General features: G+C 46.1%; 1 protein-coding gene across 1 annotated transcript in view; it reads left to right on the top strand.

The window, feature by feature from the left end:
* Positions 1 to 5,210: 5,210 nt before the first annotated feature.
* STRBP (spermatid perinuclear RNA binding protein) overlaps positions 5,211 to 17,328 on the top strand; it is a 181,849-nt gene continuing 169,731 nt past the window's right edge. The window contains exons 1-3 of the mRNA XM_055541093.1: positions 5,211 to 5,350; positions 9,743 to 10,019; positions 11,230 to 11,326. The gene's annotated coding sequence lies outside the window, so the exon portion shown is untranslated. The remainder of the gene's footprint in view (positions 5,351 to 9,742; positions 10,020 to 11,229; positions 11,327 to 17,328) is intronic.

Genomic DNA, 17,328 nt, shown 5'->3' with positions numbered 1-17,328 from the left:
CAATATAGTGATTCACAATTTTTAAAGGTTATACTTCATTTTTAGTTGTTATAAAATATTGGCTATATTCCCTGTGTTGTACAATAATCCTGGCTCTCTTCCTCATTTTCTTTTTCACACCTCTCTTCCTTGAGACTCAAAATAGTCCAGTGGTTAAATGCAAGAGTTCTGCTCCCATATGGCCTGACTCTGTGAGCCTGGCTTTGCATCTCATCAGCTATGTGATAATATGAGAGTTACCTAAACTCACTGAACATCAATTTCATCTTTCTCTGAGGATAATAAAAGCTGAAGATAACAGGTTTGGTGGTGAGAATTTCATAAAGCAATCCATGGGAAGCCCTTAGTAGAGTGTTAATAATGTCAGCTATTATTATTATTATTATTTTTCAGTTCAGTTCAGTCACTCAGTCGTGTCCGACTCTTTGCGACCCCATGAATCGCAGCATGCCAGGCCTCCCTGTCCATCACCAACTCCCGGAGTTCACTCAGACTCACGTCCATCGAGTCAGTGATGCTATCCAGCCATCTCATCCTCTGTCGTCCCCTTCTCCTCCTGCCCCCAATCCCTCCCAGCATCAGAGTCTTTTCCAATGAGTCAACTCTTTGCATGAGGTGGCCAAAGTACTGGAGTTTCAGCTTCAGCATCATTCCCTCCAAAGAAATCCCAGGGCTGATCTCCTTCAGAATAGCCTGGTTGGATCGCCTTGCAGTCCAAGGGACTCTCAAGAGTCTTCCCCAACACCTCAGTTCAAAAGCATCAATTCTCAGCGCTCATCAATTCAAAAGCGCTCAGCCTTCTTCACAGTCCAGCTCTCACACCCATACATGACCACAGGAAAAACCATAGCCTTGACTAGATGGACCTTTGTTGGCAAAGTAATGTCTCTGCTTTTGAATATGCTATCTAGGTTGGTCATAACTTTCCTTCCAAGGAGTAAGCGTCTTTTAATTTCATGGCTGCAGTCACCATCTGCAGTGATTTTGGAGCCCAGAAAAATAAAGTCTGACACTGTTTCCACTGTTTCCCCATCTATTTCCCATGAAGTGATGGGACCGGATGCCATGATCTTCGTTTTCTGAATGTTGAGCTTTAAGCCAACTTTTTCACTCTCCACTTTCACTTTCATCAAGAGGCTCTTCAGTTCCTCTTCACTTTCTGCCATAAGGGTGGTGTCATCTGCATATCTGAAGTTATTGATATTTCTCCCAGCAATCTTCATTCCAGCTTGTGCTTCTTCCAGTCCAGCGTTTCTCATGATGTGTACTCTGCATAGAAGTTAAATAAACAGGGTGACAATATACAGCCTTGACGTACTCCTTTTCCTATTTGGAACCAGTCTGTTGTTCCATGTCAAGTTCTAACTGTTGCTTCCTGACCTGCATACAGATTTCTCAAGAGGCAGGTCAGGTGGTCTGGTATTCCCATCTCTTTCAGAATTGTCCACGGTTGATTGTGATCCACACAGTCAAAGGCTTTGGCATAGTCAATAAAGCAGAAATAGATGTTTTTCTGGAACTCTCTTGCTTTTTCCATGATCCAGCGGATGTTGGCAATTTGATCTCTGGTTCCTCTGACTTTTGTAAAACCAGCTTGAACATCAGGAAGTTCACAGTTCACGTATTGCTGAAGCCTGGCTTAGAGAATTTTGAGCATTATTTTACTAGCGTGTGAGATGAGTGCAATTGTGCGGTAGTTTGAGCATTCTTTGGCATTGCCTTTCTTTGGGATTGGAATGAAAACTGACCTCCTCCAGTCCTGTGGCCACTGCTGAGTTTTCCAAATTTGCTGGCATATTGAGTGCAGCACTTTCACAGCATCATCTTTCAGGATTTGAAAGAGCTCAACTGGAACTCCATCACTTCCACTAGCTTTGTTCGTAGTGATGCTTTCTAAGGCACACTTGACTTCACATTCCAGGATGTCTGGCTCTAGATGAGTGATCACACTATCAATTATTATTTTTAACCCCCTCCAAATTTTCCTACTTTTCTAGACAGAACAATTCAAACTTCTCAGGCCCTGTCCCAAATCTTGCCATCTTTGCATATTCAGGTCCAGGAAGTCTCAGGCACAGAAGGAGTGTTCTTTGAACATGATTGGCCCTCCTTCACTGGCAATCAGCCAAGGTTGTGAATGGGCTCCATCACAGGTAAAGGGGTTGAACAGTGACCCCCAAGCCAATAGGTACTAAACAAATCCTATGCCTTTCTTCCTCTTTCTCTCCTCCTCCCCTCCCCTAACCCCATTAGGCTGAAAGTAAACAGCACTAAGGGCTTCCCAGGTGGCTCAGTGGTAAAGAATCTGCCTACCAATGCAGGAGACGCTGGTTCAATCTGAGTCAGGAAGATCCCCCATAGGAGGAAATGGCAACCCACTCCAGTATTCTTGCCTGGAAAGTTCCATGGGCAGAGGAGGCTGGTGGGCAACAGTTCATGGGGTCACCAAGAATCCAACATGACTGAGCATGCACACACCACCAAGGCATGTACGAACAGCACTAACAGCAGTGGCAGATCTGGGGCCTAATGGGAATCTGTCTCCAACATTACTGAGCTTTTGGGAAGGACTTGCTGTCTTTCAGGGGTCTCTATACAGCCTGGAGTTTCTGGGGCCATCTTGTCTACCTCTTGGGAAACCCTGCCTAATGAGGATGCCGACACAGAGAAAAAGAGACTACTTCTCAGTGATGTCATCTGAGGTTCTAAATTCTGCCATACCTGGATTTATCCCTTGAGTTTTCCGATGTTGTGTGCCCAGAGATCTCCCATTTCTTGTTTAAGCTAATTTGATACAAAATTGAATCAATACAAAAGTGAATGAATCTTGACTAGTGAAGAATTTCAACTGAAAATGGGGTGTATAATAAAACAAGGGGGAATGTCATGAAATCCACTGCAGAAAGCACAGCCAGAAACCATAGGAATGAACAGGCTGCTTCTGACTCCACATCTCTCGCTCTTGACCTCTCTCCCTGAGGCCACACAATCTCCCATTCCTGCTTTTTCTCTGCATATCTCCTTTTTTTCCCCTCTGCAGATCAGTGTTTCTGCTGACTCATTGGCTCATCTAGAAAAGGTCCCAGGACTGATTATTACTGGCCCAGAATTGGTCACGTGACCCTAAACCATTATTGTGATTGGCCAAACAGGGGCCATTACCTCTGGCTGGGTCCAGGACCACCTAAACCAAATAGACTAAGAGAGGGTGAAGAATGGACTTAAAAAAAAATCTAATTACTGTTTTCAGAATAATGGAGACTGAATGCCAAATACTGCTCTGCCCCCTGACAAGTCTCTGTATGGAGTTAAGTGAGTTTCTGTTTTACAAATCAATGGAGCCCTGAGTAAGCTCAGGGCCAGTCCCTTGTCCTAGGGGAACGGTTCTAATGGAAGCTTTCACCTGTGACAGCAGCTTATGGAGGGCTGATTTCGCTTGGGCTTTCACTAATCTCCATTCAAATCACACATGAGCCAGAGGGGACTGGTTCTGACTCTAGCCCAAGCAGGAGGCCTTCACTTGGCATCATTGGAGTTTTATAAAGGTCCTGTTACATGGAATCATAAGGAGGCAGGGAATCCAAGGAGAGAAGTCAGGGAGAGAGGAGGGGATCATAGAAGAGCTGGCCTCTGAGCAAGTCCTTCAAGGATGGACAGTAAGAACTTCTCAAGGCTGCAGTCAAGAAGACAAGTAGTTGCAAGTGTTGGCGAGGATGTGGGGAACTTGGAGCCCTCACACACTGCTGATGGAAATGCAAAATAGTGCACTCGCTTTGGAAAACAGCCTGGCAGGTCGTCAAAAAGTTGAACATAGAGCTACCGTATGACCCAGTCATTCTACGCCTAGCTGTATACCCAGGAGAAATGAAAATGAGTCCATGCAGAAACTTTTACATGAATTTTCACAGCAGCATTCTTCATAATTGCCCAAAAGAAGAAACAACTCAACTGTCTGCCAGCTGATGAATGGATAAATAAAAATGTGGTTTGTCCATACAATGGGATATTATTCCATCATAAGAGGAAATAAAGTACTGATATCTGCTACAATGTGATTGAACCTTGAAAATGTTAAATGAAAGAAGCCAAGGGACTTCCCTGGTGGTCCCAACACAGGGGACCTAGGTTCAGTTCCTGGTCAGGGAACTATATCCCACAGGCTGCAACCAAGAGTTCACGTGCTGCAATGAAGATCGAAAATCTTGCATGGGACAACCAAAAAGAGTCAAATAAATAAATTAAAAAATATAAAAAGAGAAATAAGCCAGTCACAAAAGACCATATGATGTATGATTCCATTTATGAAATGTCGAGCATAGAAAAATATATACAGGCAGAATGTAGATTGGGGATTGTCTATAGCTGTGGGGGGAGGAATTGGTGCCAAAAAAAAAAAAAAAAAAGTGAATGATGCTAATGGGGATTTGGAGGGGGATGTTGCAAATTGGAGTGGTGGTTTCATAATTGTGAACACAAAATATGCAACAAAACGTTGAATTGTACACTTTAAACAGGTGGTGAATTATATTGTATGTGAATTATTATCTCAGGATAGCTATTAGCAAAGAAGAAGAAAAGAATATATCTAGAGGTAGGAGAAGGGGGCCTAAGCTGCAGGGCAGCCTGGGAACTCCAAGATGTCAGGGTCACCCATCTGATGATCAGCTGGCCACCCTGCCCTCCCCTCATCCCTTGGATTCCAAAACAAGTGAAGGGAATTGGGGGCTGAGAGTCCAGCCCTGAGGTGCAAAGAATAACAGTCAAAGGAAAAAGGGGGAGAGAAGAAACTCTATCTCCAAGGCCAGAGGTGGGTAGGAAGCTCCACAAGGAAGCAGAGGGTCCAGGTGACTGATGCCAGTCTGGGTCACTGGCTCAAGTGCCAGGGAGAGATCAGAGATCTGGTAGCACAGGACTGTGACATGTGCGGGTTCCTTGGTGTGAAGGCTTGGTCCTGGACGACCCCCTCCACTGTCACCCACTGCCTGTCTGTGGAGATGGTTCCAACATGGCCTTTGGCTGTAGCTGGTTGCACAGGTACGGACCTCTGACCCCAGCTGAACCAGCCTTGGTTCTTTCTCTGGAATTTGGGACCTTGGCAGAGGAAGAGGCGTTCTCTTCAACAGGCTAGCTCACGTGAGCTAGAAGGTAGTGAAGGGCCGAGCCTCCTCCCCCTACTCCCCAAGGGCAAGGCTGAAAAGAAGAGGGCGCTGCTTCCCCAGCTGTTGGGAATGTTCTGAGGTTCCCATGGAAGGAGCTCTAAAATGCAAGCACCTGGGAGCCCTGGGGCAGCGTGGGGCTCTGTGCACCTTGTCGGGAGAGCCCAGAGAGACGAGCTGCAGCAGAGAAGCAGGTAAGGAGGGTTCTCGAAGAAGCAGCACTAGTGGGGGGAGGTGGAGGGGGGCTGGCTGTCCCAGCAACTTCCCTGGAGAGGGGTTTGGAAATCACAGACCAGGGCCATTGGTACCCACTGCCCTTGGCCACAAGTCCTAGGGAAGCAAAAGTTCCCTAGGAGCAGCAACGTGACGGCCTTGTTAATGTGGTGAAGAGTAGATATTCTGTGCCAGCAGGCCCATTATACTTTTCAAAGCATAGTCACCTCCACAGTCTCATTTGCTCCTTCCCCAGGTATGTTAGAGAAAGATGTAGCATTCTCTGAGAGCTGCCAGACCCAGGCCCCTTCTAGAATAAAGGTGCCTGGCTGACCCACCCTTGCACACTGGATTAAGGTGTGTACCCAACACAAAGGCAGCCACCCCACAGGTGGGCCAGCGGCTTGGGGAGGAGCCTGGCTGAGCCCCATGTACTGAGCACAGATAACAGTGATCAAAGAAGCCAACGTGCTTCCCTCTCGGGGCTTGAGAGGCAGCCTCCGGAGAGAGGCAGAGCTCTGTTTTTGCAAGGCCAGAAGCCAAGAGACACAGTAAGAGAACAGAGATTGAAAGCCAGGAATGAATAAAAAGTGGTGGCGGCGGCAGCCAGGAGATGGGATAAAGGTAGGAGAGAGGCACTGGGGGGTGAAGCAGGGAGCACGACGGCTGAGATGGGGGGAGTCAGCTTGGAGGGGCCCTAGAGCAGACCAGCTTTGGCAGATGGCGCCCCATGGCCATCAGAGAAGCACTGGACCCTCAAGGGCCTGTCTGCACAAAATGGAGTCGGGAGGCTTAGATTCCGGTCTTCGTTGTTGTCCTGAGCCTCCTTATCAGGAACCCTCAGGGACCACCTGAGTCACTGCTAGTCGTTAAGGCTGCCTCGCACACCCAGCCGTGAATCTCTGGCCCAGCCAGAGGAGGCCATTCCTGGCCAAGGTCAGCACATCTCAGCGGGGTCCTTCCTCTTGTCTGCCCCCGTACCCTCTCTTCTTCAGAGGGGTCCATGTCAGGGGCAGACCACAGGGAAGACCTTCGGTGATGTGGTGACATCAGTCAGGCCTTCAGCCTCAGGGATAAGTCTAGAGAGGTACCCAAAGCGTCAGTGAGAAGCTGATCAAATTAAGTCAAGACACGAAGGAAACTTCTCTTCTTCCTTCTTTCCGTCCTTTGTTTACTCAAGTAAACTTGGCTCTCAAATGTGTCACTGATACAGGCACCCAGCAGAGTCCAATCAACTATGACCAAGGGACCAGGGTTATGTAATACTCATGGCTCCCGGGGCTCAACCCTGGTGCTGGGTCTTCTCGGAGGAAGAGGGAACAGGGTGCAGATTAAGACCTAAAATATGTGCACTAAGCAGAGAGATAAAATCAAGGGATGGGAACTAACATTTTTAAAAAATTGATAAATGTCGAGTGCTGTCCATACAGTTTTCAGTTTACTTAAGGCTTCCCAAGAACTCTGCGAGATAAGCATTAATAACCTTGTTGCACAAATGAGGGAAGTTAGGCTTGGAAAGTTATGGCGCTAGCCCAAGATGTTGAATCTAGTAAGGGGTGAGGCTGGATGAGAATTCAGTACTATCCAAGGCCAGAGGTTATGCTCTTTCCTCTGTACCACACTGCCTGGCACTGATTGGAAATGATGTTTCTGCCCTTGCTTTGCTGAGTCTCAAAACCCCACCAACTCCATTTCACCGAAGGGCCTTTGAAACTTTCAAGCTCACATTCATCATCATTCATGTATTGTTCCGTCGCTCAGTAGTATCTGACTCTTTGTGACCCTGTGGACTGCACCACGCCAGGTTCCTCCGTCCTCCACTGTCTCCCCGAGTTTGCTCAAATTCATATTTATTGAGTCGGTGATGCTATCTATCTCATCCTCTGCCACCACCTTCTCCTATTGCCTTCAATTTTTCCCAGCATCAGGGTCTTTTCTTATAAATCAGCTCTTTGCATCAGGTGACCAAAATACTGGAGCTTCAACATCAGTCCTTCCAATGAATATTCAAGGTTGATTTCCTTTAGGACTGATGGGCTTAATATCCTTGCAGTCCAAGGGACTCACAAGAGTCTTCTCCAACATCACAATTCAACAGCATCAATTCTTCAGTCCTCAGCCTTCTTTATGGTCCAACTCTCACACCCATACATGACTACTTGAAAAATCATAGCTTTAACTATATGGACCTTTGTGGGCAAAGTGATGTCTCTCCTATACATTATCTAGGTTTGTCATAGCTTTTCTTCCAAGGAGCAAGTGTCTTTTAATTTCATGGCTGCAGTCACTGTCCGCAGTGATTTTGGAGCCTGAGAAAATAAAATCTGTCAGTGCTTCCACTTTTTCTCCTCCCTTTTGCCGTGAAGTGGTGAGTTTGTTATCAAACAGACAAGGAAGTGGAGTCCAGAGAGAGTTAGTGTCCAGCCTGTAGTCATTTCAGTCTAGGGATTAAAATGCAGAAAGGGGACAAGGATGTAGGTCTCCTAAGTCTGATGCTAGGGCCCTCCCCAGAGGACATGCCACCTTGATGGTATCCTGTTCCATGGCTTCTTTTTCCCTGCAGGGCTGATTGGTGAGGCTGCCCCAGGCTGGTTCCTGCCTGGCTCTCTGATTCCACCTTCTTCTCTAGTTCCTCCTTCTGTCTGTCCCCTAACTGTAACCATTGGTGGCTCTCCTGGGAAGTCCCCTACCAAGAGTAATGTGGCTCCACAACTCTGCACTCAGGACTGCAGACTCCCCAGGGGCCATACTGTGTCTTTCATCTTTGACATTCCCTAAATTCCTGACCCAAACATCAAGGGAGTAAGCCATAAATGCTGAGATAACTGTTGGATAAGATAAGATCATTAGGTTATGCATGCCTAAGTTGCCACTGCATCCACTGACCCACCTCCATTCATCTACCCTCCCTCCACTATTCATTCATTCACTTGTCTGTCCATCCATCTGTCCATTCATCTAACAAGGCTCATCAAGAGGCCATACTTATTCACACCTCCATGCTCCCTCTGCCTACATGCTCTTTCTATCTTCCTTCATTTGACACTAACTCATCTTCCATTGCATCCTCTGGAGAGCCTTTCCCAAAGCCCAGATTTGACTAAGAGACCTTGTGTCCCAAGAACACCTTTTACACTTATCACATTTTTTAAAGCCTTATTGAGATGTAACTCACAAATAAGCTTATACTTCAGTTCAATTCAGTAGCTCAGTCGTGTCCGACTCTTTGTGACCCCATAATCACAGCACACCAGGCCTCCCTGTCCATCACCAACTCCTGGAGTTCACCCAGACTCACGTCCATCGAGTCAGTGATGCCATCCAGCCATCTCACCCTCTGTCGTCCCCTTCTCCTCCTGCCCCCAATCCCTCCCAGCATCAGAGTCTCTTCCAATGAGTCAACTCTTCACATGAGGTGGCCAAAGTACTGGAGTTTCAGCTTTAGCATCATTCCTTCCAAAGAAATCCCAGGGCTGATCTCTTTTAGAATGGACTGGTTGGATCTCCTTGCAGTCCAAGGGACTCTCAAGAGTCTGCTCCAACACCACAGTTCAAAAGCATCAATTCTTTGGTGCTCAGCCTTCTTCACAGTCCAACTCTCACATCCATACATGACCACAGGAAAAACCATAGCCTTGACTAGATGAAACTTTGTTGGCAAAGTAATGTCTCTGCTTTTGAATATGCTATCTAGGTTGTCATAACTTTCCTTCCAAGAAGTAAGCGTCTTTTAATTTCATGGCTGCAGTCACCATCTGCAGTGATTTTGGAGCCCAAAAAAATAAAGTCTGACACTGTTTCCACTGTTTCCCCATCTATTTCCCATGAAGTGATGGGGCTGGATGCCATGATCTTCGTTTTCTGAATGTTGAGCTTTAAGCCAACTTTTTCACTCTCCACTTTCACTTTCATCAAGAGGCTCTTCAGTTCCTCTTCACTTTCTGCCATAAGGGTGGTGTCATCTGCATATCTGAGGTTATTGATATTTCTCCCAGCAATCTTCATTCCAGCTTGTGCTTCTTCCAGCCCAGCGTTTCTCAGGATGTACTCTGCATAGAAGTTAAATAAGCAGGGTGACAATATACAGCCTTGACGTACTCCTTTTCCTATTTGGAACCAGTCTGTTGTTCCATGTCCAGTTCTAACTGTTGCTTCCTGACCTGCATACAGATTTCTCAAGAGGCAGGTCAGGTGGTCTGTTATTCCCATCTCTTTCAGAATTTTCCACAGTTTATTGTGATCCACACAGTCAAAGGCTTTGACATAGTCAATAAAGCAGAAATAGATGTTTTTCTGGAACTCTCTTGCTTTTTCCATGATCCAGCAGATGCTGGCAATTTGATCTGTGGTTCCTCTGCCTTTTCTAAAACCAGCTTGACCATCAAGGTCAGGGGCAGCAGCCGAGAGTGCCAGACTGCGACGGCGCAGGAACAGCGGAGAGGAGCTACCCGGCGTCCGAGGTCAGGGGGGCCGGCCGAGAGGAGTTACCCCGCGTCTGAGGGTCAGGGGCGGCAGCCAGGAGGAGCAACCCCACGCCCGAGGCCAGGGGCGGCCGCCAGGAGGACCAACCCACGCCCAAGGAGCCGTGGCTGCGCGGGAGCAGGAGGGCGTAGAGGAGCTATCCCAAGTTGAAGGTCAGGAAGGGCAAAGGTGAGGAGATACCCCTCGTCCAAGGTAAGGAGCAGCGGCTGCGCTTTGCTGAAGCTTATACTGCTCACCAGTAAATGGACAGAGGGGTTGTTGGAGCAAGGAAAAGCAACTTTATTTTTATTTGGGAAGCCAGTAGACCAAGAAGATGGTGGATAAATATCCCAAAGAGCCATCGTCTCTGTGTTAGAATTCTAGGAGGGGAGCGAGTAAAATCCTGGTTCCAGTTAGACACTGTAGGCGATGTGTTGATTTCTTCCCTCTTGCCACCCTGCACAGGTGGGCCTGGTCAGAAGTTAAACAATGATGTTTTAGCTTAACACTCATTACCTGGGTGGCAGGGTTCCCAGAGATGGGCAATTATGTATAATTTAAGCTTACAGACAACATGCCTTTGGTGATTAACTTGCAGCAAAAGCAATAGAATACAAAGATTAAAGTAAAAGAAACATCCAATATGGAGTCAGATATGTTTTTTCCTATTGTAATACCACAAAATTCATCCTTTTATAGTATACAGTTCAGTGGTATACTCACAGTTGTGCAACCATCACCACTAACCAGAATATTTTCATCACTCCATAAAGAAACCCTGTACCTACTAGTCCCTTACTATTTCCCCTCAACTTCTCCAACCCTTGGCAATCGTGTGTCTACTTTCTGTCTGTATAGATTTGCCTACTCTGGAGATTTCATAGAAATGGAATCATACCATATGTGGCCTTTCATTTAGCATAATGTTTTCAAGGTTCATCCATGTTGTAGCGTGTGTCAAGACACTTTCGCATTTTTGATAAGGGCTGAGAACATTTTGGTAGCTTTGGCCCATTCTGGTCCTCGGGTGAGCTCAATTTAAAAAAAAAAAACAAACAAACCATAGGGTTGCAAAGTCTTAGAACTTCTCAAATTTAGAGCCAAAGTGGCCATCCTAGAGAGATTATTGGAAAACCAAAGGCCAAAAAAAGTTGCTGGCTTTGAAGATGGAGGAAGGAGCCACAAGTAGGGGAGCACAGGCAGCCTAGAGAGACTAGAGATGAGAAAAGGGATTCACTCCCAGAGCCTCCAGAAAGAATGCTGCCCTGCCCGGCCCACATCTTCATTCTAGCCCGTTAAGACCCACAGGGAACTTGGACCCCCCAGAACTATAAGGTAATTAATTTGTGTTGTTTGGAGTTTGTGTATAACTCGGTTTCTGTTAACTTGTTACATACAGCATCAATAGGAAACTCCTCCCGAGTTTGGTACCTGGAACTGGAGAGCAGGACTGCACCTCGCTCATCTCCAAAGCGTCGGGAGGTGCAACATACCAGGTAAGCGTTCAGATTCTGCCTCGGATGACCCATGGCTTACGTTGTAGTGTTTGCACATTGTGTATCCTTGAGCAAGTGATTCGTCCTCTCAACAGAATTTCCTCATCAATAAAATGGGAATAACTGTATTCCTTCACAAGACTGTCATAAAGATTGACAAAAAGCATGTGTGTTAGTGCTTAGCTCAGTGCCAGGCCAATGGGGAACGCCAAATAAATAAATGCTGGCCAGTGTTACCACTGTTGCCATGCATCGTTGACTGTATTTTGTTTTAAAGATTTTTTTTTGTAAATACGTTGTTGTGTAGGTTCTGTATTTTTTATATTATTGTTTGGGTGGGAGGGCTGTGTTGGGTCTTCACTGCTCTGTCGGAGCTTTCTCTAGTTGTGTTGAGCAGATGCTACCCTTCGTTGCAGTGTGTGGGCTTCTCATGGCAGTGGCTTCTCTTCTTGAAGAGGACAGGCTCTGGGCACATGGGCTCAGTACTTGTGGTATATGGGCTTAGTTGCCCAGTCGCATGTGGAATCTTAGTTCCCCAACCAGGAGTCAAACCTGTGTCCCCCACATTGGCAGGTGGATTTTTTGCCACTGGACTACCTAGGGAAATTCCACTTATTATTTTTTTTTTAATATTTATTTGGCTACACCAGGTCTAAGTTGCAGCATGCAGGATCTTTAGTTGCAGCATGTGGGATCTAGTTCCCTGGTCATGAATCGAACTTGGGCCCTCCCTGCATAGGGAGCACAGAGTTTTAGCCACTGGACCCCCAGGGAAGTCCCTCATTAACTGTATCTTGAACTGACCTTAATCAGAGCTAACTCTGTCTCCTCTTGTGGTATCTAAAGGGACAGAGTACTTGGGCTCAGTGTGGGCTGGAGTCCATACCAAGAACACTGGTTTCAAACCCTGGAAGGTCCCGACAGCAGTCATATTCCTCAGGCAGGTAGCTGTACCTGGTTCTAGATGTTTATCTAGTTTGGGGTGGTAAAACTACCAATAGCACAGAGAGAAGGGTGTCTCCATGTATGAGAAAGTGAGGGATGGAGCCAGGAAAAGGAAAAGAGATGCTAGGTGGAAGCCAAGTAGGAATCTGGCAACTGAGATTGGTCAGCATCTTGAAGGATGGGCAACAGGGAGGCTGGGTGGGTTCTTGAGCACACAACATTTACCCCAGTTCCCACGATGAATATTAAGCACTATGTCCACTAGGATGGAGAAGGCAATGGCATCCCACTCCAGTACTCTTGCCTGGAAAATCCCATGGATGGAGAGCCTGGTAGGCTGCAGTCCATGGGGTCGCAAAGAGTCGGACACGACTGAGTGACTTCACTTTCACTTTTCACTTTCATGCATTGGAGAAGGAAATGGCAACCCACTCCAGTATTCTTCCTAGAGAATCCCAGGGATGGGGGAGCCTGGTGGGCTTCCATCTATGGGGTTGCACAGAGTCGGACAGAACTGAAGCAACGTAGCAGCAGCAGCAGCCACTAGGTTACGTAAAACAAAGACAGACAATAACAAGTGTTGATGAGGATGTGGAGAAATTAGAATCCTGTTACATGGCTGGTGGGAATGTAAAATGCTACAACTACTTTTGAAAACAGTTTGGCATGTCCTTAGATGATTAAATATACTGTGACCATGGTTAGTTCAGTCGCTTAGTCGTGTCTGACTCTTTGTGACCCCATGAATTGCAGCACACCAGGCCTCCCTGTCCATCACCAACTCCCGGAGTTCACTCAGACTCACGTCCATCGAGTCAGTGATGCCATCCAGCCATCTCACCCTCTGTCATCCCCTTCTCCTCCTGCCCCCAATCCCTCCCAGCATCAGAGTCTTTTCCAATGAGTCAACTCTTCGCATGAGGTGGCCAAAGTACTGGAGTTTCAGCTTTAGCATCATTCCTTCCAATGAACACCCAGGACTGATCTCCTTTAGGATGGACTAGTTGGATCTCCTTGCAGTCCAAGGGACTCTCAAGAGTCTGCTCCAACACCACATTTCAAAAGCATCAATTCTTCAGCGCTCAGCCTTCTTCACAGTCCAACTCTCACATCCATACATGACCACAGGAAAAACCATAGCCTTGACTAGATGGACCTTTGTTGGCAAAGTAATGTCTCTGCTTTTGAATATGCAGTCTAGGTTGGTCATAACTCTTCTTCCAAGGAGTAAGCGTCTTTTAATTTCATGGCTGCAGTCACCATCTGCAGTGATTTTGGAGCCCAGAAAAATAAAGTCTGACACTGTTTCCACTGTTTCCCCATCTATTTCCCATGAAGTGATGGGACCGGATGCCATGATCTTCGTTTTCTGAATGTTGAGCTTTAAGCCAATTTTTTCACTCTCCACTTTCACTTTCATCAAGAGGCTCTTCAGTTCCTCTTTACTTTCTGCCGTAAGGGTGGTGTCATCTGCATATCTGAGGTTATTGATATTTCTCCCAGCAATCTTCATTCCAGCTTGTGCTTCCTCCAGCCCAGCGTTTCTCATGATGTGTACTCTGCATAGAAGTTAAATAAACAGGGTGATAATATACAGCCTTGACGTACTCCTTTTCCTATTTGGAACCAGTCTGTTGTTCCATGTCCAGTTCTAACTGTTGCTTCCTGACCTGCATACAGATTTCTCAAGAGGCAGGTCAGGTGGTCTGTTATTCCCATCTCTTTCAGAATTTTCCACAGTTGATTGTGATCCACACAGTCAAAGGCTTTGGCATAGTCAATAAAGCAGAAATAGATGTTTTTCTGGAACTCTCTTGCTTTTTCGATGATCCAGAGGATGTTGGCAATTTGATCTCTGGTTCCTCTGCCTTTTCTAAAACCAGCTTGAACATCAGGAAGTTCACAGTTCACGTATTGCTGAAGCCTGGCTTAGAGAATCTTGAGCATTACTTTACTAGCATGTGAGATGAGTTCAATTGTGCGGTAGTTTGAGCATTCTTTGGCATTGCCTTTCTTTGGGATTGGATTGAAAACTGACCTTTTCCAGTCCTGTGGCCACTGCTGAGTTTTCCAAATTTGCTGGTATATTTAATGCAGCACTTTCGGGGCATCATCTTTCAGGATTTGAAATAGCTCAACTGGAATTCCATCACCTCCACTAGTTTTGTTCGTAGTGATGCTTTCTAAGGCCCGCTTGACTTCACATTCCAAGATGTCTGGCTCTAGGTCAGTGATCACATCATCGTAATTATCTGGATCGTGAAGATCTTTTTTGTACAGTTCTTCTGTGTATTCTTGCCACCTCTTCTTAATATCTTCTGCTTCTGTTAGGTCCGTACCATTTCTGCCCTTTATTGACCCCATCTTTGCATGAAATGTTTCCTTGGTATCTCTAATTTTCTTGAAGAGATCTCTAGTCTTTCCCATTCTGTTGTTTTCCTCTATTTCTTTGCACTGATTGCTGAGGAAGGCTTTCTTATCTCTTCTTGCTATTCTTTGTGACCATATGATCCAGCAATTTCACTACTGTGTACTTGCCCACATCCACACATTTGTCCACACAAAAACTTATCCATGAATGTTTGCAGAAGCATTTTTTGTAATAGCCAAAAGGCAGAAACAACCCAACCTCTGTCAAATGGGGACTGAAGAAACAAAATGTGATCTATCCATACAATAGAATAATATTTGGCAATTAGAAAAGATTGAATGACTGAGACATACCACAACATGGATAAGTCTTTAAAACATGATGCTAAATTAAAGAAGCCAAACACCAAAGACCCCATGTTGTATGATTCTTTTTATATGAAATATCTAGAATAGGTAAATCCAGGGAGACAGCAAGCAGATTAGTGGTTACCAGGGACTGGAAAGAGGGCAAAAGAACAGGGGACTGTTCATGGTAACAGGGTTTCTTTTTTTTTTTTTTAACAGGGTTTCTTTGGCAGTGATAAAAATGTTCTGAAAACAGGTAATGGTAATGGTTGCACGACTCTGAGTATATCACTGAATTTCACACTTTAAAGGGTGAATTTTGTGGTGTGTGAATTATAATCTCAATAAAGCTGCTATTAAGTGCTGGAGAAGGCAATGGCAACCCACTCCAGTACTCTTGCCTGGAAAATCCCATGGACGGAGGAGCCTGGTAGGCTGCAGTCCATGGGGTCGCTAGGAGTCGGATACGACTGAGTGACTTCACTTTCACTTTTCACTTTCATTCATTGGAGGAGGAAGTGGCAACCCACTCTGGCATTCTTGCCTGGAGAATCCCAGGGACAGCCTGGTGGGCTGCCGTCTATGGGGTCGCACAGAGTCAGACACGACTGGAGCGACTTAGCAGCAGCAGTAGCAGCAAATAAGTGCTACCCACCTTTGAGCACTTTCAGTGTGCCAGCGAGTGAGCTGAGTATATGCTTGAGTTTGTTACCAGGCTTTAGGGTCAAGGCTGACCTGTTGAGGAGCCTGAGCTGGACTCGTGTGACTCCTACCTTCTTGGAGGGAGGCAAGGAGCAGAGAGGCCCAGTTTGGCAGACAGGTAGATAAGGGAGTGATCAGAGGGGTAAGCATCCCTGAGACATGAGGGCACCTGAGAAAAGTCAAGTCACTTGAGTTCAGAGAGCCGGTCAGAAAGCGTGTCCATCTGTAGCTGCCAGATGTCAGGCTTCCAGAACAGGGAGCCTGGCCTGCTGTCTACTCTTTGGCCCTCTGGACCCCAGAGGAAACCCTGGTGACTTAAAGCAGGAGAATAACCTTCCAGTTGGTGGAAAACAAATTGAGGAGGAGGCAAAAAGAGAACCAGAGAGATGAATTAGGAGGCTGGAGCCATCACCTGGAAGTGAGATAACTTATATTCCAAGGGGAGATGGGCCATGTATTAGGGTTCACCAGAGAAACAGAACCAACGGGGTATACCTCTGTCTCTATCATCTCTATCTGTATTTATAGCAAGTGATTTACTGTACGAACTGGCTCATACAATTATAGAGGTTAAAAACCCCTCAAGTCTGCATTTGTCAAACTGGAGACCCAGGAAAGCCTGTGATATAATTCCAGCCTGAGCCCAAAGGCCTGAAATTCAGTAGACCATATGGTGTAGATTCCAGCCTGAGGGCAGAAAAAGCCAAAGTCCTCGCTCAAACAGTCAGGGAGGCAGATTTCCCTCTTCCTCCGTCTCTTCTTCTACTCGGCTCTTCATTGACTGGATGAGGGCCACCCACATTAGGGAGAACAACCTGCTTTACTTAAAGTCCATTGATTCAAATGTTCATCTCCTCCAAAAACACTGTTGCAGGCACACCCAGGAAAACATGTGACCAAATACCTGGGCACCCCATGACCCAGTCACACTGACACATGAAATTAGCCATCACAGGCCATAAGCAAATAAACATATAATAATGTATGGTCAGGGAGCAATAAAAAAAGTACGGGGAAAAATGAAGAAGGGCAACTGACTTGAGAACAGTGGGGCCAGAAGGACAGGCAGAGAGAAGGTATCGAAAATAAATGTCTGTTAAATGAAAGGCTGAATGTTGCATTCCTCCAAGTGTTACTTTTTTCTTTATGCCCCACATTGCTTTGCCTTCTGTTAGGTTTTAACTGCAGCGAATGCTATTGTCACTGGGAATTAAGGTATTTTCTTTTTTTTTTTTTAAAGAATCAGCAGCTTGAAAGACACCATGTTCACACATTCTGCCGGAATGTCACATTTGATATGGCCACTGGACACGCTTGACTTCTTCTTTATTTATGATTTCTGGCGCTTTTCCTTTGAGGCCGCTCAGAATAGCTTCTGATCCTGCTCGCTCACAGAAACGGTGAAATCAAATCTTCCTGTGCTCGCCCCATCGGAGGCCAGTTTGCTTATGTAAGCTACTCCCGCCCTCACTGAGTAACTGGATGGTGAGAGCAGAGCCCCGGACAGATTTCAGATGAGGCTCTCTTCACATAAACATCTCTGACTCGTGTACTATTCTTCTGGTAAATTGCTTTTGTTTCCAGAAACCTCGTCGCAATCGATACAAGTTGTGTGCGTGCTACGGGAGACCACATTT

This window comes from Bubalus kerabau, chromosome 11, assembly GCF_029407905.1.
Source record: "Bubalus kerabau isolate K-KA32 ecotype Philippines breed swamp buffalo chromosome 11, PCC_UOA_SB_1v2, whole genome shotgun sequence".
Taxonomy (NCBI): domain Eukaryota; kingdom Metazoa; phylum Chordata; class Mammalia; order Artiodactyla; family Bovidae; genus Bubalus; species Bubalus kerabau.
The sequence above is the reverse complement of the archived record's forward strand: the minus strand, read 5'-3'. Positions and strand labels throughout refer to the sequence as shown.